Genomic DNA, 22,888 nt, shown 5'->3' on the forward strand with positions numbered 1-22,888 from the left:
TTCATCATCCCGACACTCTCCAGGATGAGGAGAGAGTAGTTCACCCTCGGTGCTGAGGGTATGTACCAATAGCTATTTGTTTGATCTCTCTCTCTCTCTCTCTCCCTCTCTCGTGTTCTTGATATGGCACGATCTTGATGTATCACGAGCTTTGCTATTATAGTTGGATCTTATGATGTTTCTCCCCCTCTTCGTTTGTTCTCCGCTATTAGTGGCTTTGAAGTGACTCTTTGTTGCACGTTGAGGGATTGTTATATGATCTAATTATGTTATCCTTGTTTGGAGAACTTGCACTAGTGAAAGTATGGACCCTAGGCCTTTTTTTGAAGCATTGCAATACCGTTTGTGCTCACTTTTTTTACGTGTTACCTTGCTGTTTTTATATTTTCAGATTATAAAAACCTATATCTACCATCCATATTGCACTTGTATCACCATCTCTTCGCCGAACTAGTGCACCTATACAATTTACCATTGTATTGGGTGTGTTGGGGACACAAGAGACTCTTTGTTATTTGGTTGCAGGGTTGTTTGAGAGAGATCATGTTCATCCTACGCCTCCCACGGATTGATAAACCTTAGGTCATCCACTTGAGGGAAATTTTCTTTCACGAGGCACAATGGTGATAGGAGCAATATTACTTGGGAGAGTTACCCTTTTACCTCTACTTTTTCTTCTTTTCTTTTCTTTTTCACCACCTCACGTGTGGGTTTAATCAATTTTTCCGAGCTTCTCGTGGAAGAGATTGATTGGATACGAAGCTCCTCCTCATTACCTGATTCATCATAAGAAACACTAGGAGGGTATTGGGAAATATTTTCCCTTTCATTAGTACTCTCTTCATACTCTAGTTGTTTTCTTGTCTTTAGATAGTTGGCAATATAAGGATTCTCAATGCAATTTACCGCACAAAACATATAAATTTCCTCTAGATCAAAATCAAGAACTCTATTGAAATTAAATTTTGGAATACCCTTAGTTATACGTTTCATTTCTTCATACCCCAAAAGAAGATTAAGCTCTTTATGATGCTCAAGGGTAATCAAGTTATCAGGCACGATTTGATCATGAAACAAATAGCATTGGAGATTTAAATGACCACGTTCATTGCAAAGTTCACAAGGATGGTGAAAAATATTAAATCTTTCAGCACAATCATCTAGCCTCTCTTGCAACTTTTTCGTTTCTAAATATTTATGCTTCTTACAAAATCTATCTTCCCTTTTTGGTGTGTGTGTGTGTGCACTCCAAATTTACTCCACAAAAATTGACATTCTTATAGGAGACATCTTTAGTATGCCTAGTGCAATCATCATTAGCATTTTGGATATTTAAAGAATTCATACTAACAACATTGCAATCATGTTCATCATTCAAATAATTTGTGCCAAATACATTTTATTGACTTCTTCTTCTAACAATTGAGCACAATTTTCCGAACCATCATTTTCAAGAAACACATTATAAAGATGATCAATAATATGATGCAACCTTAATTCTATTTTTTGTAGTTTTCTTTTATAAACCAAACTAGTGATAAAACAAGAAGCTAAAAGATTCGATTGCAAGATCTAAAGATATACCTTGAAGCACTCACCTCCTCGGCAACGACGCCAGAAAAGAGCTTGATGTCTACTACGCAAATTTATTCTTGTAGGCACGTGTTGGGCCTCCAAGCACAGAGTTTTATAGGACAATAGCAATTTTCCCTCAAGTGGATGACCAAAGGTTTATCAATCTCTGAGAGGTGTAGGATGAAGATTGTCTCTCTCAAACAACCCCGCAACCAAATACAAGAAATCTCTTGTGTCCCCAACACATCCAATACAATGGCAGATTGTATAGGTGCACTAGTTCGGTGAAGAGATGGTGATAAAAGTGTAATATTGATGGTAGAAATATATTTTCATAATCTGAATAAATAAACACATCAAGGTAGCAAATAGTAAACGGGCACAAAAGCGGTATTGCAATGCTTCAAAATGAGGCCTAGGGTGCATTCTTTCACTAGTGCAATCTCTCAACAATGCTAATATAATTGGATCATATAACCATCCCTCAAAGTGCGATGAAGAATCACTCCAAAGTTCCTATCTAGCGGAGAACATAAGAATAAATTATTTGTAGGGTACAAAACCACCTCAAAGCTATTCTTAACAAGATTCAGCAAAGCAATATTGATTTCACAAGACTCAACATCATTAAGAGTAGAAATCGGAGTACTAAGGAAATCATTATTATTGGTATTGGAGAAATCACACAATTTGGTATTATCTTGCACCATGGCAACAAGTAATCCAACACACAAGCAAACAGAAAGAGGCAAGCGAAAAAGAGAGAGAGATTGGGAAAGAGAGGGCAAATAAAATGGCAAGGGTGAAGTGGGGGAGAGGAAAACGAGAGGCAAATGGCAAATAATGTAAATGCGAGGGAGATGAGTTTGTGATGGGTACTTGGTATGTCTTGACTTGAGCGAAGACCTCCCCGACAACGGCGCCAGAAATCCTTCTTGTACGTCTTGAGCTTGCGTTGGTTTTCCTTGAAGAGGAAAGGGTGATGTAGCAATAGTAGTGTAAGTATTTCCCTCAGTTTTTGAGAACCAAGGTATCAATCCAGTAGGAGGCTCCTCAAAAGTCCCACACACCTACACAAACAAACAAAGAACTCACAACCAACGCAATAAAGGGGTTGTCAATCCCTTCACGGCCACTTGCGAAAGTGAGATCTGATACAGATAGTATGATAAGATAAATATATTTTTGGTATTTTATAATATAGATGCAAAAAGTAAAGATGCAAATAAAAGTAGATTGAAAGCTTATATGATAAAAGATAGACCCGGGGGCCATAAGTTTCACTAGTGGCTTCTCTCAAGATAGCATAAGTATCACGGTGGGTGAACAAATTACTGTCGAGAAATTGATAGAAAAGCGAATAATTATGAGATTATCTAGGCATGATCATGTATATAGGCATCACGTCCGTGACAAGTAGACCGACTCCTGCCTGCATCTACTACTATTACTCCACACATCGACCGCTATCCAGCATGCATCTAGAGTATTAAGTTCATAAGAACAGAGTAACGCATTAAGAAAGATGACATGATGTAGAGGGATAAACTCAAGCAATATGATATAAACCCCATCTTTTTATCCTTGATGGCAACAATACAATACGTGCCTTGCAACCCTTTCTGTCACTGGGTAAGGACACCGCAAGATTGAACCCAAAGCTAAGCACTTCTCCCATGGCAAGAAAGATCAATCTAGTAGGCCAAACCAAACTGATAATTCGAAGAGACATGCAAAGATAACTCAATCATACAAAAAAGAATTCAGAGAAGATTCAAATATTTCTCATAGATATACTTGATCATAAACCCACAATTCATCGGATCTCGACAAACACACCACAAAAAGAGTTACATCAAATAGATCTCCACAAGAGAGGGGGGGAACATTGTATTGAGATCCAAAAAGAGAGAAGAAACCATCTAGCTAATAACTATGGACCCGAAGGTCTGTGGTAAACTACTCACAACTTATCGGAGGGGCTATGGTGTTGATGTAGAAGCCCTCCGTGGTAGATTCCCCCTCCGGCGGAGCGCCGACGAAGGCTCCAAGATGGGATCTCGTGGATACAGAAGGTTGCGGCGGTGGAAATTGTTTTTCATTGGCTCCCTGGATGTTTTCAGGGTAAGTAGGTATATATAGGAGGAAGAAGTATGTCGATGGCCGCTCGTGGGGCCCAGGAGACAGGTGGCGTGCCCAGGAGGGGTGGGCGCGCCCTCCTATCTCTCGGCTGGCTTGATTGCTTCTTGACTTGCACTCCAAGTCCTCTGGATCACGTTCATTCCAAAAATCACGCTCCCGAAGGTTTCATTCCGTTTGGACTCAGTTTGATATTCCTTTTCTTCGAAATACTGAAATAGGCAAAAAAACAGCAATAAGGGATGGGCCTCTGGTTAGTAGGTTAGTCCCAAAAATGATATAAATGTGTAAAATAAAGCCCATAAACATCCAAAAGGGGTAATATAATAGCATGGAACAATCAAAAATTATAGATACGTTGGAGACGTATCAAGCATCCCCAAGCTTAATTCCTTCTCGTCCTCGAGTAGGTAAATGATAAAAACAGAATTTTTGATGTGGAATGCTACCTAGCATATTTATCAATGTAATTTTCTTTATTGTGGCATGAATGTTCAGGTCCAAATGATTCAAAATAAAAGTTCATATTGACAAAAGAAATAGTAATACTTCAAGCATACTAATCAAAGCAATCATGTCTTCTCAAAATAACATGGCTAAAGAAAGTTCATCCCTACAAAATCATATAGTTAGGCTAGGCTTCATTTTCGTCACACAAAGATGTCCCCAAATTATACACCCTCGATGACAAGCCAAGCAATTGTTTCGTAATTAAATAATCTAAAACTTTTTCAACCTTCACGCAATACATGAGCGTGAGCCATGGATATAGCACTATGGGTGGAATAGAATATGATGATGGGGATTGTGTGGAGAAGATAAAAAAGGAGAAAGTCTCACATTGACGAGGATAATCAATGGGCTATGGAGATGCCCATCAATTGATGTTAACATGAGGAGTAGGGATTTCCATGCAACGGATGCACTAGAGCTATAAATGAATGCTCAACAAAAGAAAACTAGTGGGTGTGCATCCAACTTGCTTGCTCACGAAGACCTAGGGCATTTGAGGAAGCCCATCATAAGAATATACAAGCCAAGTTCTATAATGAAAAATTCCCACTAGTATATGAAAGTGACAACATATGAGACTCACTATATGAAAACATGGTGCTACTTTGAAGCACAATATATGAGACTCACTACATGAAGAACAAGGTGCTACTTTGAAGCACAAGTGCGGAAAAGAGATAGTAACATTGCCCCTTTTTATTTCTTTTCTTTTTTTCTTTTTCCTTTTTTTTCTTTCTTCTTTTTTTTCTTTGGCCTTTCTTTTTTTCTTTTTGCCTTTCTTTTTTTTCTTTTTTTCTTTGGGACAATGCTCTAATAATGATGATCATCACACTTTTATTGATTACAACATATGAATTACAACTCGAAACTAGAACAAGATATGACTCTATGTGAATGCCTCCGGCGGTGTACCGGGATGGTGCAATGAATCAAGAGTTACATGTATGAAAAATTATGCATGGTGGCTTTGCCACAAATACGATGTCAACTACATGATCATGCAATGGCAATATGACAAAAGTAATGTATGTCATGATGATAAACGGAAAGGTGGGAAGTTGCATGGCAATATACCTCGGAATGGCTATGGAAATGCCATAATAGGTAGGTATGCTGGCTGTTTTGAGGAAGATATAAGGAGGTTTATGTGTGATAGAGCGTATCGTATCACGGCGTTTGGATGCACCGGCGAAGTTTGCACCAACTCTCAAGGTGAGAAAGGGCAATGCACGGTACCGAAGAGGCTAGCAATGGTGGAAAGGTAAAAAGTGCGTATAATCAATGGACTCAACATTAGTCAAAAGAACTCATATACTTATTGCAAAAATTTAGAAGTCATCAAAAACCAAGCACTACATGCATGCTCCTAGAGGGATAGATTGTTAGGAAAAGACCATCGCTCGTCCCCGACCGCCACTCATAAAGATGCACAAGCCAGGTACACTTCATGTTTCAAATTTGTTACACAACTTTAAGCATACGTGCATGCTACGGGACTTGCTAACTTCAACACAAGCATTCTTTAAATTTATAATGACCCAACTAGCATGAATTTAATATCACTACCTCCATATCTCAAAACAATTATCAAGTATCAAATTGATCATAGCATCCAATTCACTTCCTATGATAGTTTTTATTATACCCAACTTGGATGCCTACCATTCTAGGACCAATTTTATAACCATAGAAAATACCATGCTGTTCTAAAATACTCTCAAAATAATATAAGTGAAGCATGAGAGACAAGCAATTTCTACAAAATTAAGCCACCACCATGCTCTAAAAGATATAAGTGAAGCACTAGAGCAAAAACTATCTAGCTTAAAAGATATAAGTGAAGCACATAGCATATTCTAATAAATTCTAATCAAGTAGGCTTCTCCCAAAAGGTGTGTACAGAAAGGATGATTGTGGTAAACTAGAAATCAAAGACTAATATAATACACGACGCTCCAAGCAAAGCACATATCATGTGGCGAATAAAAATATAGCTCCAAGTAAAGTTACCAATGAAAGAAGACGAAACAGGGGATGCCTTCCGGGGGCATCCCCAAGCTTAGGCTTTTGGCTATTCTTGAATATCTTGGGGTACCTTGGGCATCCCCAAGCTTAGGCTCTTGCCACTCCTTATTCCATAGTCCATCAAATCTTTACCCAAAACTTGAAAACTTCACAACACAAAACTCAACAGGAAATCTCATAAGCTCCGTTAGTGAAAGAAAACAAAACCACCACATAAGGTACTGTAATGAACTCATTATTTATTTATTTTGGTGTTAAACCTACTTTATTCCAAGTTCTCTATGGTTCATACCACATAATACTAGCCATAGATGCATCAAAATAAGCAAACAACACATGAAAAACAGAATCTGTCAAAAGCAGAGCAGTCTGTAGCAATCTGTAACTAACGAAAACTTCTGGGACTCTAAAAATCCTACCAAAATAGGAAGTCCTGGAAAATTTGTCTGTTGGTCATCAGAAAAAAGAATCAACGCAAAAGAACGTTTCTGTACTTTAACAAAACTAATTTCGTGCGTGCAAAGTTTCTGTTTTTCAGCAGAATCAAATCAACTATCATCGTAGGTTATCCTATAGGTTCTACTTGGCACAAACACTATTTAAAACATAAGAACACATCTAAACAGAAGGTAGATGAAAAATTTATAAATAAACAGAAACAAAAACAAAAAACACAAATAAAATTGGGTCGCCTCCCAACTAGCGCTATTGTTTAACGTCCCTAGCTAGGCATAAAAGCGAAGATAGATCTAAGTATTGCCATCTTTGGCACTCAATTCATAAGTAGCTCGCATGATAGATTCATAGGGTAATTTGACTTTCTTTCTTGGAAAGTGCTCCATGCCTTTCCTTAATGGAAATTGGAATCTAATATTCCCTTCCTTCATATCAATAATCGCACCAATCGTTCTAAGAAAAGGTCTACCAAGAATAATAGGGCAAGAAAGATTGCAATTTATATCAAGAACGATAAAATCTATGGGCACCAAATTTCTATTTGCAAGAGAACATCATTGATCCTTCCCATTGGCTTTTTAATGGTGGAATCCGCAAGGTGCAAATTTAAAGAGCAATCATCAAGATCATGGAAACCTAGAATATCACATAAAGTTTTCGGAATCGTGGAAACACTAGCACCCAAATCACACAAAGCAAAACACTCATGATCTTTAATTCTAATCTTTATAGTAGGTTCCCACTCATCATTAAGTTTCCTAGGTAGAGAAACTTCCAAATTAAGTTTTTCATCATAAGATTGCATCAAGGCATCAACGATATGTTTGGTAAAAGCTTTATTTTGACTATAAGCATGAGGAAAATTAACAACGGATTGCAACAAGGAAATACAACCTTCTTAAGAAAAATTATCATAATCAAATTCCTTGAAATACGAGATAGTGGGTTCAATGCTATTTAAAGTCATGACCTCTCCAATCCCACTTTTACCAAATTTAGCATCAAGATCTAAAAACTCCGAATTCTTGGGACGCCTTCTAACAAAAGTTGACTCATCTCTAGTCCCATTATTATCAAGATTCATATTGAAAAACAAAGATCTAATAGGGTACACATCAATAACTTTAAGATCTTCATCATTATTTTCATGGCAACTAGAAGAACACGCCTTTACAAAGCAATCTTTCTTAGCACGCAATCTAGCGGTTCTTTCCTTGCACTCATCAATGGAAATTCTCATTGCTTTGAGAGGCTCATTAATATCATGCTTAGGAGGAGTAGATCTAAGTTTAAGAGAATCAACATCAAGCGAAAGTCTATCAACGTTCCTAGCCAAATCATCAACTTTGAGCAATTTTTCTTCAAGCAAAGCATTAAAATTCTTTTGAGAAATCATAAATTCTTTCACACTATTCTCAAAATCAGAGGGCATCTTATTAAAATTACCATAAGAATTACTATAGGAATTTATATAATTATTAGAGGAATTACTAGGGAACGGTCTAGAATTAAAGTTTCCTCTATAAGCATTGTTTCCAAAACTATTCCTACCAACAAAATTCACATCCATAGATTCATTATTATTCTCAATCAAAGTAGACAAAGGCATATCATTGGGATCAAGAGGAGTATTTTTAATAGCAAACAACTTCATAAGTTCATCCATCTTTCCACTCAAAACATTGATTTCTTCTATAGCATGCACTTTTTTAATAGAAGATCTTTTGGTGTGCCATTGAGAATAATTAGCCATAATATTACCAAGAAGTTTTGTAGCATCTCCTAACATGATTTCCATAAATGTGCCTCCTGCGGCCGAGTCTAAAAGATTTCTAGAAGCAAAGTTCAAACCGGCATCAAAATTGTGTATGATCATCCATAAATTCAAACCGTGAGTAGGGCAATTGCGAATCATAAATTTCATTCTTTCCCAAGATTGGGCAACATGATCATGATCAAGTTGTTTAAAATTCATAATATCGTTCCTAAGAGTGATAATCTTAGCGGGAGATAAAAGCATCTTTGCACTTGTTCCAAGAATCAATACTATTTTTAGGCAAAGACGAAAACCAAACTTTAGCACGATCTCTAAGTGAACACGAAAATAACTTCAATTTAAAAATATCATTATCCATATCTTTCTTCTTTTGCATATCACACAAATCAACAAAGTTGTTTAGATGAGTAGTGGCATCTTCACTAGGAAGGCCGGCGAATTGATCTTTCATAATAAGATTCAGCAAAGCAGTATTGATTTCACAAGACCCAACATCATTAAGAGGAGCAATCGGAGTACTAAGGAAATCATTATTATTGGTATTGGAGAAATCACACAATTTGGTATTTTCTTGCACCATGGAAACAAGTAATCCAACACACAAGCAAACAGAAAGAGGCAAGCGAAAAAGAGAGAGAGAGAGATATTGGGAAAGAGAGGGCAAATAAAACGGCAAGGGTGAAGTGGGGGAGAGGAAAACGAGAGGCAAATGGAAAATAATGTAAATGCGAGGGAGATGAGTTTGTGATGGGTACTTGGTATGTCTTGACTTGAGCGAAGACCTCCCCGACAACGGCGCCAGAAATCCTTCTTGCTACGTCTTGAGCTTGCGTTGGTTTTCCTTGAAGAGGAAAGGGTGATGCAGCAATAGTAGCCTAAGTATTTCCCTCAGTTTTTGAGAACCAAGGTATCAATCCAGTAGGAGGCTCCTCAAAAGTTGCACGCACCTACACAAACAAACAAAGAACTCGCAACCAATGCAATAAAGGGGTTGTCAATCCCTTCACGGCCACTTGCGAAAGTGAGATCCGATAGAGATAGTATGATAAGATAAATATATTTTTGGTATTTTATAATATAGATGCAAAACTAAAGATGCAAATAAAAGTAGATTGAAAGCTTATATGATAAAAGATAGACCCGGGGGCCATAGGTTTCACTAGTGGCTTCTCTCATGATAGCATAAGTATTACGATGGGTGAACAAATTACTGTCGAGCAACTGATAGAAAAGAGAATAATTATGAGATTATCTAGGCATGACCATGTATATAGGCATCACGTCCGTGACAAGTAGACCGACTCCTGCCTGCATCTACTACTATTACTCCACACATCGACCCCTATCCAGCATGCATCTAGAGTATTAAGTTCATAAGAACAGAGTAACGCATTAAGAAAGATGACATGATGTAGAGGGATAAACTCAAGCAATATGATACAAACCCCATCTTTTTATCCTCGATGGCAACAATACAATACATGCCTTGCAACCCTTTCTGTCACTGGGTAAGGACACCGCAAGATTGAACCCAAAGCTAAGCACTTCTCCCATGGCAAGAAAGATCAATCTAGTAGGCCAAACTAAACTAATAATTCGAAGAGACTTGAAAAGATAACTCAATCATACACAAAAGAATTCAGAGAAGATTCAAATATTTCTCATAGATAAACTTGATTATAAACCCACAGTTCATCGGATCTCGACAAACACACCGCAAAAAGAGTTACATCAAATAAATCTCCACAAGAGAGGGGGAGAACATTGTATTGAGATCCAAAAAGAGAGAAGAAGCCATCTAGCTAATAACTATGGACCCAAAGGTCTATGGTAAACTACTCACAACTCATCGGAGGGGCTATGGTGTTGATGTAGAAGCCCTCCGTGGTCGATTCCCCCTCCAGTGGAGCGCCGGTGAAGGCTCCAAGATGGGATCTCGGGGATACAGAAGGTTACGGCGGTGGAAATTGTTTTTCGTAGGCTCCCTAGATGTTTTCGGGGTACGTAGGTATATATAGGAGGAAGAAGTACGTCGGTGGCTGCTCGTGGGTCCCAGGAGAGAGGGGTGCGCCCTCCTATCTCCTAGCCGCCTCAATTGCTTCTTGAATTGCACTCCGAGTCCTCTGGATCACGTTCGTTCCAAAAATCACGCTCCCGAAGGTTTCATTCCGTTTGGACTCCGTTTGATATTCCTTTTCTTCGAAATACTGAAATAGGCAAAAAAAACAGCAATATGGGCTGGGCCTCCGGTTAGTAAGTTAGTCCCAAAATGATATAAATGTGTAAAATAAAGCCCGTAAACATCCAAAAGGGGTAATATAATAGCATGGAACAATCAAAAATTGTAGATACATTGGAGACGTATCACAGAGCAAACTAACCGCCGCCTACATGAAGCTTGGGTGGCCGAAGTCGAGCAAGAGCTCAAGGACGCCATCACCAAGTGCGAGTCCTTCGAGCAGAAGACTTTGGACCAAGAGTCCGAATTTGCCAAGGCTCTCCAGGTTGCCAAAGATGCTCGGGTTGAGTCCCAGAGTGCTCGCCAGGAGATCCAGCAGGAGAGGCAGATAACTGTTGGTAAGGCCTTTCTTCTGCAGAGTAAATTTGGAAATAGGAGGTATATCTTGGTGACCCGAGTTTGGAGTTCTCCAGGCGCGTTTGCATATCTTCCAAGGAGTGTCACCGACGCCATGCAATTTTTCCGAGCTGAGGAGGGGAACTCGACCGAGAAGCTGTTCTGGTCACAGTATCTTGCGTCGTAGCATCCAAGTTTGGGTTTCCGGCTTGGTGATGGAGGATCTAATAATCCAACTTTGGCCAGCCGAGCCCATGCCCAACAACTACTTCAGCCTCGTGAAGCAGCTTGTCAACGCGTGTCCTCCAATCGATGCCATAAAGCGGTTGGCCTGCATAGAAGGTGCCCGGATGGCCTTCGCCCGCGTCAAGATGCAATTGGCGAAGATGAAGGCCACCAAAGTGGCGACCGCAGGTCCGCCCGAGGGCAAAGATCATCGGAAGCCGGAGAGGTACTTTGAAGATGTCCTAGAAGGGGCCCGAATAGTAGAGGGTCAGTGTTCAAAGGACATCATGTTTGATCAGATGTATTCGGGTGGAAGAAACTATGTTATGAATCCGCACTATAATTGCATCTTTTGTGTTAATTTATCTTCCTGTGTGGCTGTTTATTCTTTTATATTTCTAAAGGTTACCAGTCGTCGGCTTCTACCCCCATGTAAATATTACAGGGTGATCGTGAACGCTTAGCCGCACTTTATCCAATGTCTTGGTTTGTAGAGGAGGCATCTGCGAGGTGAACTAGGCAATCATACTATGCGGCTTTATCACCTTCACTTAGCCATAGGAGTTCATTGGTGGGGTTAAGTACTAACCCCTGTTGCATTGTGCGGCTATCCGGATTACGGTGCCTTTGCAACACAGTTGGTCGAAGCCCAGCCCCTCGTGCGACATGGAAAGAATCGCTAACAATATTTAGTATAACGCTAAGTCACTGGATCACTGACCAACTCTTGTTTATCATGATGGTCAGTTTTTAGCTTTCTCTACTGAGGTACTTAACCGGACGAACCGGAAATACAATCGCAGTAGTTCTCCCTTTACTACCTTAGCCGAACTGGTTTACTACCTTAGCCGAACTGGCAGAACGTAAGGTGGTAAGCACAGGAGCCTGCCAACCAACTATAGACCAAAGACACGAATTAGAGCCGATTCATATAATGCAATACCCAGGACGCCGAAGAGTTCCCTATAGGTGTTTGGACTTTAGATATGCATGGACAAAAATAGCCCCCAGAGCGAAGGCCGGGCTAAAGCACACACGTCAATCAGAAGTAAGGAGGGAATACATATGATAATATAACATAAGTACTAAACAAAAGGTGGTGATCATCTTCTTCCTTTATATCCTTGTGAATACATTGAGACGTGTTTAGAGAGATAATGCCATGAATATTGAGGTCATGTTACATGCCAAAAAATTTGCATAAGGGAAAGGTTTACACAGGGCCTTAAACTAATTAATGGTTTGAAGATCCCAATGGTGCCCTGCCGCATGTCTGCGCCGTTTCTCCTTAGTAGTGAATCCTTTGAGAGGAGGATTAGATGGTTATCTGTAAAGAATAGAAAGAGGGGCTGAGGAGGGAGCCCTCATGCAACCATACAGCTGGTAGGTTTTTGAAAGAACCTATAGTGAAAGAGAGAGAAAAAGGTATGTGAGGTCCAAATAGGGTCAAATCGTACTATGGACCTTTCCTGAAGTGTGCCTCCGACATTGCCCAAGGTATTTTAAGTGCGTAGTTATGTACGTGCGGTACATATACCGTGGCCTTATGGGGCAATTGGCGGAGGCAGAACTGCTATTCGAGGTCCGGGTCCACCGAGCTATCTCCATGAGGTGCGGACCGGACCCTTTTGGCAATGTCATTGGTCTTGATGGCCGATGAATTATTTGGCTTGATCAAGCCGCCATGCACCTCGGCTGCTAGGGCTGCGGCGTGCTCTTCAGTACAGAGGGAGTGCTCCATATTTCCGTTAACTGTGATGACGCCACGTGGTCCGGGCATTTTAAGCTTCAAATAAGCATAGTGCGGGACCGCATTAAAACGGGCGAAAGCGGTTCGTCCGAGCAGTGCGTGATAGCCACTGCGGAAAGGGACGATATCAAAGATTAGTTCTTCGCTACGGAAGTTGTCTGGAGAGCCGAATACCACTTCCAGTGTTAATGAGCCCGTACAACGGGCCTCCACGCCGGTATCACTCCTTTAAAGGTAGTGTTACTTGGCTTGATTCTTGACCGGTCGATGCCCATTTTGCGGACAGTGTATTGATAGATCCAGTTAAGACTGCTGCCACCATGCATAAGGACTCTAGTGAGATGGTATCCGTCAATGATAGGATCGAGTACCAGGGTGGTCGAACCCTTGTGACGGATACTGGTTGGATGATCCCTGCGATCAAAGGTGATCGGACAGGCTGACCATGGATTGAATTTTGGGGCAACAAGCTCTACGGCGTAGATATCCCTTAGTGCGTGCTTGCGCTCCCTTTTGGGTTTGTGAGTGACGTAGATCATGTTTACTGTTTTCACTTTGGGGGGAAACTGCTTCTAACCCCCGGTGTTCGGCTGACGGGGCTCATCGTCGTCCTCGCTTGTAGGTCCCCTCCACTTGTGTTAGTGTTTAACTTAACGGCCTATTTAAAAACCCAACAATTTCTATTGGTGTGGTTGGCAGGCTTGTCGGGACTACCATGAAGCTGACAGGGCCTCTCGAGGATTTTGTCCAAATTGGATGGACCGTCCCTGTTGCCTTTGAATGGTTTCTTCCGCTGATTGGATTTGGACCACTGAATCCGATGTTGACTACCGTATCTTTTGTGTCGTTGTTGTTGTTCCGGAACTTGTATTTATTGCGGCATGGCTAGCCACTGCCGTCCCTGGCCTCAGAGGTGCCAGGGTCGCTAGAACTATTGCTTCTATGAGCTAGCCAGCTATCTTTGCCAGCGCAGAAGTGGGTCATAAGTGTTGTAAGGGCTGCCATGGTTTTTGGCTTTTCCTGCCCGAGGTGTCGGGCGAGCCATTCATCATGGACACTGTGTTTGAAGGCCGCTAAGGCTTCGGCGTCTGGACAGTCCATGATTTGGTTCTTTTTAATGAGAAACTGATTCCAAAGTTTGCGAGCTGACACTCTGGGCTGCTGGATTATGTGACTTAGGTCATCGGCATCCGGTGGTCGGACATAAGTGCCCTGAAAGTTGGCCGGAAGGCGTCTTCTAAATCTTCCCAACTCCCAATGGAGTTTTCTGGGAGACTATTCAACCAGTGTCGTGCTAGTCCCTTCAACTTCAAGGGGAGGTATTTGATGGCGTGAAGGTCATCTCCGCGAGCCATGTGAATGTGGAGAAGAAAATCCTCAATCCAGATGGCAGGGTCTGTAGTTCCATTGTACTGTTCGATGTTTACGAGTTTAAACCCTTCCGGAAATTGGTGCTGCATTACCTCATTAGTAAAGCACATAGGGTGTGCGGAACCTCTATATCTGGCTACATGACGATGGAGTTCGGATGACATCTGTGTTCGGTGCTGACCTCGAACTTGATGATGTTCATCGCGCCAGGGTTGGTGGCCGTCATCTCGTGCCGGAGCACGTCCTCTGGATCCATAGATCGATCTGGTATGGACGGCTTTATTAGCTAGATCCTGACGTAAGTCATAAGTGTAATACGACGCTGCTGTCTCCCTGCCTCTACGGCAAGGTGGTGCGGGCTGGTGTTCAGCGCGATAGGCCGTTTTGTCACGCCCACGTAGTGGTCAGTCTGGTTGATTACCGTAATTCTATTTCAACGGAATTGGCTCGAGGGCTTCATCATCAAATTGTGGCAGCAGCCTGCGCTTGGTGTAACTCTTTACTAGTCGCTCAAGGCCGTACTTGTCGGCGGTTAGGACCTTGGTCCATCTATCGTTGAGCGTGTCCTGTTCAGCTTGAAGCTGCTTTTGTTTCTTTTTCAGGATCCGCCCAGTGGCGATGAGTTGTTGCTTGAAGCGTTCTTATTTGAGGGGTTCCTCTGACAATGAAATCTTTGTCACCGAGGCTCCCATCCTCCTCGGAAGCAGGTAAGTAGTTGTTGCCTTCTGAATCCTTGTTATCGGCGTGTAAGGGGCTGTACTGACCGTCCTCCCTCTCATCCTGTTCGAACGTGGGATCGACGGGGTGGTCGCGGTTGTCGGTGTCAAAACCGGCAGTTCTCGGAAAGGGGGTCCCAAACTATGCGTCTAAGGATCAAAGGTAACAGGAGGAAGGGGACACGATGTTTACCCAGGTTCGGGCCCTCTTAATGGAGGTAATACCCTACTTCCTGCTTGATTGACTTTGATGAGTATAAGGGTTACAAGATTTAATCTACCTCGAGAATGTAATGGCTAAACCCTAGATGTCTAGCCTGTATGATTGTTTTGCCCCTACGGACTAAACCCTCCGGTTTATATAGACACCGGAGGGACCTAGGGTTGTACAGAGTCGGTTTACAGAGAAAGGAAGATGCAAAATCTGAATGCCAAGCTTGCCATCCACGCAAACGAGAGTCCCATCCAGACACGAGGGAGGGCCTTCTGTCTTGTATCTTCGCGGCTCATCAGTCCGGCCCATATCGCATAGCCCGGACGCCCGAGGACCCCCTAGTCCAGGACTCCCTCAGTAGCCCCTGTACCGGGCTTCAATGAAGATGTATCCGACGCGTAGATTGTCTTCGGCATTGGAAGGCAGGTTCCTTCTCCGAATACTCCAAAGCAGTCTTCCGCACATAAGAGCTGTATCCGACCCTGCTTACAACCCTAAGCTATAAAAGCAACAATACTTAAAACAAAATAAGTCACGTCCACAGGCAACCTTTTTGGCGAGACGTTATGTCCTGGCCTTGTTATTATTCTGAAATGTTTTATAGCCCCTGTTTCGCATTTCGAGGCACGACCATTGACACGTCTTGTGAAGGCAGAGATCGTGTCCCCTTATCACGGGATTCTCATCAATGTGGGTTTGGGTAATCCAACCATGCCGTTGGCACGTCTTCTTGGGAATAGGCGAGGTTTAAGGCTTATGAGGGGGCACTTGATATTGACTGCCACTATAAGAGGACAAAGTGTAGCGACCAAACCTCAAACAGTCTGATCTCTATGCATCAATGTCATCCTTGGATCGGTAATGCTGACACGCACAATACTTGAGGATTTATAACAGAGTAGCAATCACACACTTATTACATCGAATGTCTCAAAAGAGAACTTATTACAATAATATGGCTTAAGGCCATCTAAAAACGATAACAGCGGAAGGCTTGGAAGATAAAGTGAGTCCATCAACTCCAACGGCATCACTGAGTGAAATACAACGACCTATGGCACCTTACTCGTCGTTTAAAAAGTCTGCAACATGAACGTTGCTGCCCGAAACAGGTCAGCACATGGAATATGTTGGCAATGTAACACAAGAGTAATGAACAGAATAATTGCTACCACTACATGCATGTATGGCTGGTGGAAAGCTCTATGGTTACAGTTTTGCATAAAGCCAATTTTTCCCTACAACAAAGGAATAAATTTTATTTAACTATCATGGTGGTTGTTAAACATTGAGAAGGTTCCTCCAACTCAATCCCAATTAAGCATCATCATTAAACCCAATCAAATTAAAATTAAGAGTGATGAGATCAACATGATAATCCAAGAACTAGATACTCAAGATGTCCATAACCGGGGACATGGCTAACCATGATTAGTTTGTACACTCTGCAGAGGTTTGCGCACTTTTCCCCACAAGGCTCGAATACATCCATGGTCGGAGATTTGAGACACAGTCTTTCTGAAGCATTAACTCTCTACTCTGGATAGACGGTACCACCTACAGCCCACTACATCTACTAGTCTACCTCTTCAAGAGCTTCACGCAACTTACTCAACTATGCCAGAGCCCATATTGGCTTGTGGCTGCACACGGAAGTTTCTAGCATGAATAATCTTATGATCCCTTTGAGCCTGGGTGGCGGACCATAGGATGATCACACGGGTACTCCGGCATATCCTAGGACAACACTGGATTCTCCAGGTGCCCTGACAACCACTGGGTACTCCAGGGTGCCTTCAAGAAATCCACCCAGATGTGTATTTAAGTAGCCACCTTAATTCAACCATTAATTAACAAAACTCACATCTGTCATGAATCACTCGATCCAAACCACGTCTACGAGCATAGCATAGCATAGCAATATAAGCAACATAGAAGTAACTCCCAAAGGTTTGATAATAAACAGGACAATAGGTACTACCTCATCTACTTCCCAAAACCCACATGTTAATCAGATCCTAACCATGCAATTGTTTGAGGATTGATCTAATGCAATAAAACTGGGTAGTAAAGAGGTATGATCAAAGTGTTACTTGCCTTGCTGCTGATCCGTGAAACCCAGAGACTCGTAGTAGTACGCTTTGCACTCCGGGTACTCTATCGCAAACAAACAAGCATACAATAAGCACTCAACTAGAATCACGGGTAAAACTCAAATACAAGATCTAACCAGAAAGTTTAACTTAAGAACTCCGGCTTGCCAAAAGAATCAAATCAAACGAAGCAACGAAACTCAAACTGCGAAAGAAACAAGCTCCATTTACTAATCTGAACTTAAGTCAAATTTTATAGTAGCAAAATCTTGTTCAAGTTGGTTAAACAAAAGAATCGCCTGATTCTGATAAACCAGCGAAAAGAAAAACTAAAACAAAAATCAGGGCAGAAATTGCGATCGAAAATAATCGCGGAAAATCCCTGGAAAAAGAAAACTCACGAACAGGCTAACGAACGAACATTCGCTGTCTGCGGCTAACGGGTGAACATCGTTCGTTAAACCGAACGTACAAATAGGCGTTCGCTAAATAACTAAACCGGGAAAAAAAATAAAAACTGATCTAAAAATAAAAATAACCGCGGTTTCTAAAAAAATGCACGTTTTTTCAAAGAAAACCGGCAGCAGCGGTGGCGGCTACCTCGGCAGGACGGCGGCGGCGGGCGGCGAGGCGGTAGGCGGCGGCAGCGGTCTCCAGCGGCGAGGCTCGGGCGGCGGTGGCGGTCTCTGGCGGCATCGGAATGGCACGACGGCGCGGGGGATCGCGGCGGCGGCGGAATCCGGCGACGGCGGCGGATCGCGCTGGCGCTAGGGTTTGGGGCTAGGGCGGCTCGGCACGAGCCTCCCGGCTCTTAAAGGTCCGACCGGGTCGGAGTCCCGGATGGACACGACCCGGTTAGGTCGGTGGATTTTTTTAAATAATTCCCGGCGCACAAAAATAAATAAAATAAATACTAAACGGACACCAAAAATCATGAAATAAATTTTCTATGTCCTCTAAAAATATAGCGGACAAAGTGAACATTTATTTAGGCCTCTAATGCAATTTTGAAAAATGCATATTTTTCCTAATTCAAATAAAATAGCGATAAAACTCCGAATAAAATACTTATTTGATTTTAATATTTAACCTTCAATATTTCTTTATTTTGGAAATTCACTTCATCCCATCTCTTTTATCTTCATAAAAGAAATATTCGAAGAGAAAATAATTAAAATCAAACGATCCTCTTTCCAAAATTTGGGAAAACTCAATATGAAAATAACGAAATCCCCAACTCTCTCCGTGGGTCCTTGAGTTGTGTAGAATTTCTAGGATCAAGCCAAAATGCATGAAAATATGCTATGCAGTGATGATCTAATGTATAACATTCCAAACTGAAAATTTGGGATGTTACACAAAGACCCATCTGTTCACCTCACGCCTTCTTCTTCCTCTGCCTTTCCATCCCCGAGCTCTAGTGCCCAAGTTCTAAACTTTCCCTTCGCCCCAATTTCTCCAGCAATGTCCAGATCCGGTTTCTAGGGAAAGTGGATGGCATCCTCTGTATCGAAGAAGAACATCAAAGATCTATGCGCGACAAGATACCTGATGGCAGAGATTAAACACAGGCTTCCAAGGGGCACGTCATCCCCACGCCGGAGCCCGGTGAGAGAGTGGTATTTATACCCCACTTCCTCCGAGGACTTGGGTTCGGACTTCGTCCCTTCGTCCGAGGTCTCATGTTCTACTATGCGGCTGGATTTCCATGATCTGGCCCAAATTCCTTCATCCACATCTCGGCTTCATCATCGTGTGTGAGGCATTCCTCTGCGTCCCCCACACTTCAGCTTGTGGCTCAAGGTCTTTAATGTGAAAGCTGAAGGTGGTCGAGGGCCAACACGCCGAGTGCAGTGGCGCCATGGTGAAAGTGCAACTAATCCCTGGGTGGTTTTGGTAATTCTTAACAACATATAATTCATTGAACTAATGCTATTTCAAGATAATCATTTCAGAAAGTTCAAATGTTTGGCATGTCATGGACTAGAGATGTGGACCCCTCAAAATGTAAAGGACATGTATTGGCAACAAGCTCAAGACTCTACATTTTCATTTTAGTGATCCAAGATCACATTGAGTCCATAGGAAAGCCAATACTATTAAAAGGGGATGAGGTATTTCTTAATAGGTTACTTGCTCAAAATGCTTTGTGATTTGCTCCAAAACCCTCAACCACTTTCTCACATCCACATATGTCCTAAACCTAAATGTCAAACTTGGCCCCACAGATTTGATCTATCCGGCGCCACCGAGTTTCACTTGACATAGCCATTGCCACAAATCCTAGTTACTTCGGTCTCACCGATAGGGATCTCGGTCTCACCGAGATGGGATTGCAAACTCTCTGTTTCCTTTTTGTAACTTTTCAGTCTCACCGAAAGAGCAAATCGGCCCAACCGAGTCTGCATTGCAAACTCCCTATTTCCTTTTCGTAACACTTCGGTCCCACCGAAGTGAGCGAATCGGTCTCACCGAGTTTGCCTAACCAACCCTTTGTGTACCTATTTGCTGAAACCAGTCCCACGGAGTTCATGTGATTGGTCACACCGAGATTACGGTATGCCCTAACCCTAGCATGTCGGTACCACCTAGATGACTATATCAGCCCCATCGAAAATCCTAACGTTCACATTTTGAACTAAATCGGTCTGACCGAGTTTGCTAATTCGGTCCCACCGATTTTGGAAATCTGTGTGTAACGGTTAGATTTTGTGTGGAGGCTATAACCCCTCCACCCACTCTTCATTCATGGAGAGAGCCATCAGAACAAACCTACACTTCCACTACTCATTTTATAAGAGAGAACCACCTACTCATGTGTTGAGGCCAAGATATTCCAATCCTACCATATGAATCTTGATCTCTAGCCTTCCCCAAGTTGCTTTCCACTCAAATCATCTTTCCACCATAGCCAAATCTGTGAGAGAGCATTTGAAGCACAATAGCAAGGAGTTCATCAACAACACACCATCTATTACCTTTTGGAGAGTGGTGTCTCCTAGATTGGTTAGGTGTCACTTGGGAGCCTCCGTCAAGATTGTGGAGTTGAACCAAGGAGTTTGTAAGGGCAAGGAGATCGCCTACTTCGTGAAGATCTACCCTAGCGAGGCAAGTCCTTTGTGGGCGATGGCCATGATGGGATAGACAAGGTTGCTTCTTCATGGACCCTTCGTGGGTGGAGCCCTTCGTGGACTCGCGCAACTGTTACCCTCTGTGGGTTGAAGTCTCCATCAACATGGATCTACGATAGCACCACCTATCTGAACCACGCCAAAAATCTCCGTTTCAACATTGCGTTTGCTCCCTCCAAACTCCCCCCCCATTTACTTTCTTGCAAGTTGCATGCTTTGCTTTCCGCTGCTCATATACTCTTTGCATGCTTGCTTGAATTGTATTGTGATTGCTTGACTTGTGCTAAGTTGCTAAAATCTGCCATGAACTAAAATTGGGAAAAGGTTAAGTTTTTATTTGGTCAAGTAGTCTAATCACCCCCCTCTAGACATACTTTCGATCCTACAAGTGGTATCAGAGCTTTGCTCTCCATTTTCCTTGATTTCCATAGCTTTGGTGTTCATAGCCTTGGTTTCACAACCTAGGAGAGTATGGCATCTAGCGAGGGAAATTACCACCGTAGAGGTCGTCCTTACTTTGATGGTACTAATTTTGCTAGTTTCAAACGTAAGATGAAAATGCATATTCTTGGACATAACCCCGCCGTTTGGGCTATTGTGTGTATTGGCTTGCAAGGTGAATTTTTTGATGGGAGAGAACCAAACCGTGAAGTTACCGCAGAAGAATTGAAGATGTTGCAATACAATGCTCAAGCTTGCGATATCCTCTTCAATGGATTATGCCCCGAAGAATTCAATAAAATCAACCGTCTTGAGAATGCAAATGAAATTTGGGATATGTGACACCCCAAAAATTTGGCCTTGTTTTATTAAGTTAAAATTTTGCCAGGAATTAAAACTTTGGATTTCTGAGCTCCATTTTGATTTTTAAATCATTTCCTTCCCTGTTATGATGAGTTTTTCCCAAAGAGAAAACTTTTCAAATATGTTATTGGACTTGTTTAACCTCTCAAGAAAAACTTTCCTTTTTCCAGTATAACTAATTAACTAATTTAGTTGCTTGATCATTATTTTCTTGAAAAGGGTTTTTCTATGGTTAAATGACCATATTTGAACTGCAACCATTTGATAAATTCACTTAAAATTCCCATAAAAATTTGGAGATGTCATGTGATGTTTTTAAATCACTTTTATGCAAAAATATATTTCATTCATGAAATATTTTGAGCCCTGCACTCAATTTTTCTTCTCTGGTCCAGAGTGCATTTCGCACTGCAACCCTTTTAAATAATTCTTTAAAACTTCTACCAAAATTAAGGGAGGTCAGTAGGAGCCTATTATTCCACTTGTGCAAAAATCCAGGGTTGTTCTTTGAAAATATTGAGTGTATCAACCTCTTTTCCATTCTGGTCCAATTTGAGGATTTGTACAGCAACCACCATTTTAGTTGCTCCTATACCCTTGATTATTTCTCCTACTTGTAGTCCTCCATGTTAAACCCTTAAGTCCAGGAGCATGCACCATTTGAATCATTTTTGGTTCATGAAATAATGCTATTTATTTCCTGTCCAGAAATGTAGTTTTGCAAAACTTCCACTAGCAAGTTTCCCCTTTTGTCCAAATAACCACACCACTCTCTCTTGCATCTAAAGAGACCCCCATCTGGAGTTTTTGTCCACTCCAAGACATGCCTAGGTGCCATTGGCATTTTGTCAAACACCTGGAGAGCATGATCAGTTTTGACATGAGTTTTGGCATTGCACTGTAAACTTGCACCTTTGATCAGACTAGCATGTCCACTAGACTCCCCGTTGCTCCTAACCTCGATCTGGTAAACCCCATCCTCACCTGCGACCTGTAGCATGCCGTGGCATTGTGTCGAACATCTGATGTGCGTGCGCTGGGCGCGCCTAGAGCACGCATATTGCATGCCGCGCACACGAGCCGACACGCTGGCCCCACGGCTTTGGCCCGCTCTGCAGCACCACGCCACGCGCTCCCCTCCTCGCAGCAACGCGCCAAGCAGCCCCCGCCGCGCCCGGCAGGCCAAGCGCTAGCCGCCGCCGCCGCCCGACAGCCCTGCGCCGTTCAGCGCCGCCCAAGCCTTCCCCGCTCGCCATCTGGCCCCTGGAGCAGTGCGAGCTCATCCGCAAGCGTGTCTGCTAGCCCTCGTCGCCGCCACGTCGCCCTAGCTACAGAACGTCAGTTAGCCGGAGAGTTTATCCACGGCCGCCGCGGAACCGCCTTGCCTCACTATAAAAAGGAAGCCCCGAGCGTCTCCAAGCCCTCAGGTAGCCTCACGCCGTCTCACTAGCGCCCCCATCGCCACCAATTGAAAGGTAGCAGGTCTTCTTCAACCTCTCCGGTCAGTTCGGCCACCGCCGCCTC

The sequence above is a fragment of the Triticum dicoccoides genome, chromosome 4B (genome assembly GCF_002162155.2).
Source record: "Triticum dicoccoides isolate Atlit2015 ecotype Zavitan chromosome 4B, WEW_v2.0, whole genome shotgun sequence".
In the NCBI taxonomy this organism is placed as follows: domain Eukaryota; kingdom Viridiplantae; phylum Streptophyta; class Magnoliopsida; order Poales; family Poaceae; genus Triticum; species Triticum dicoccoides.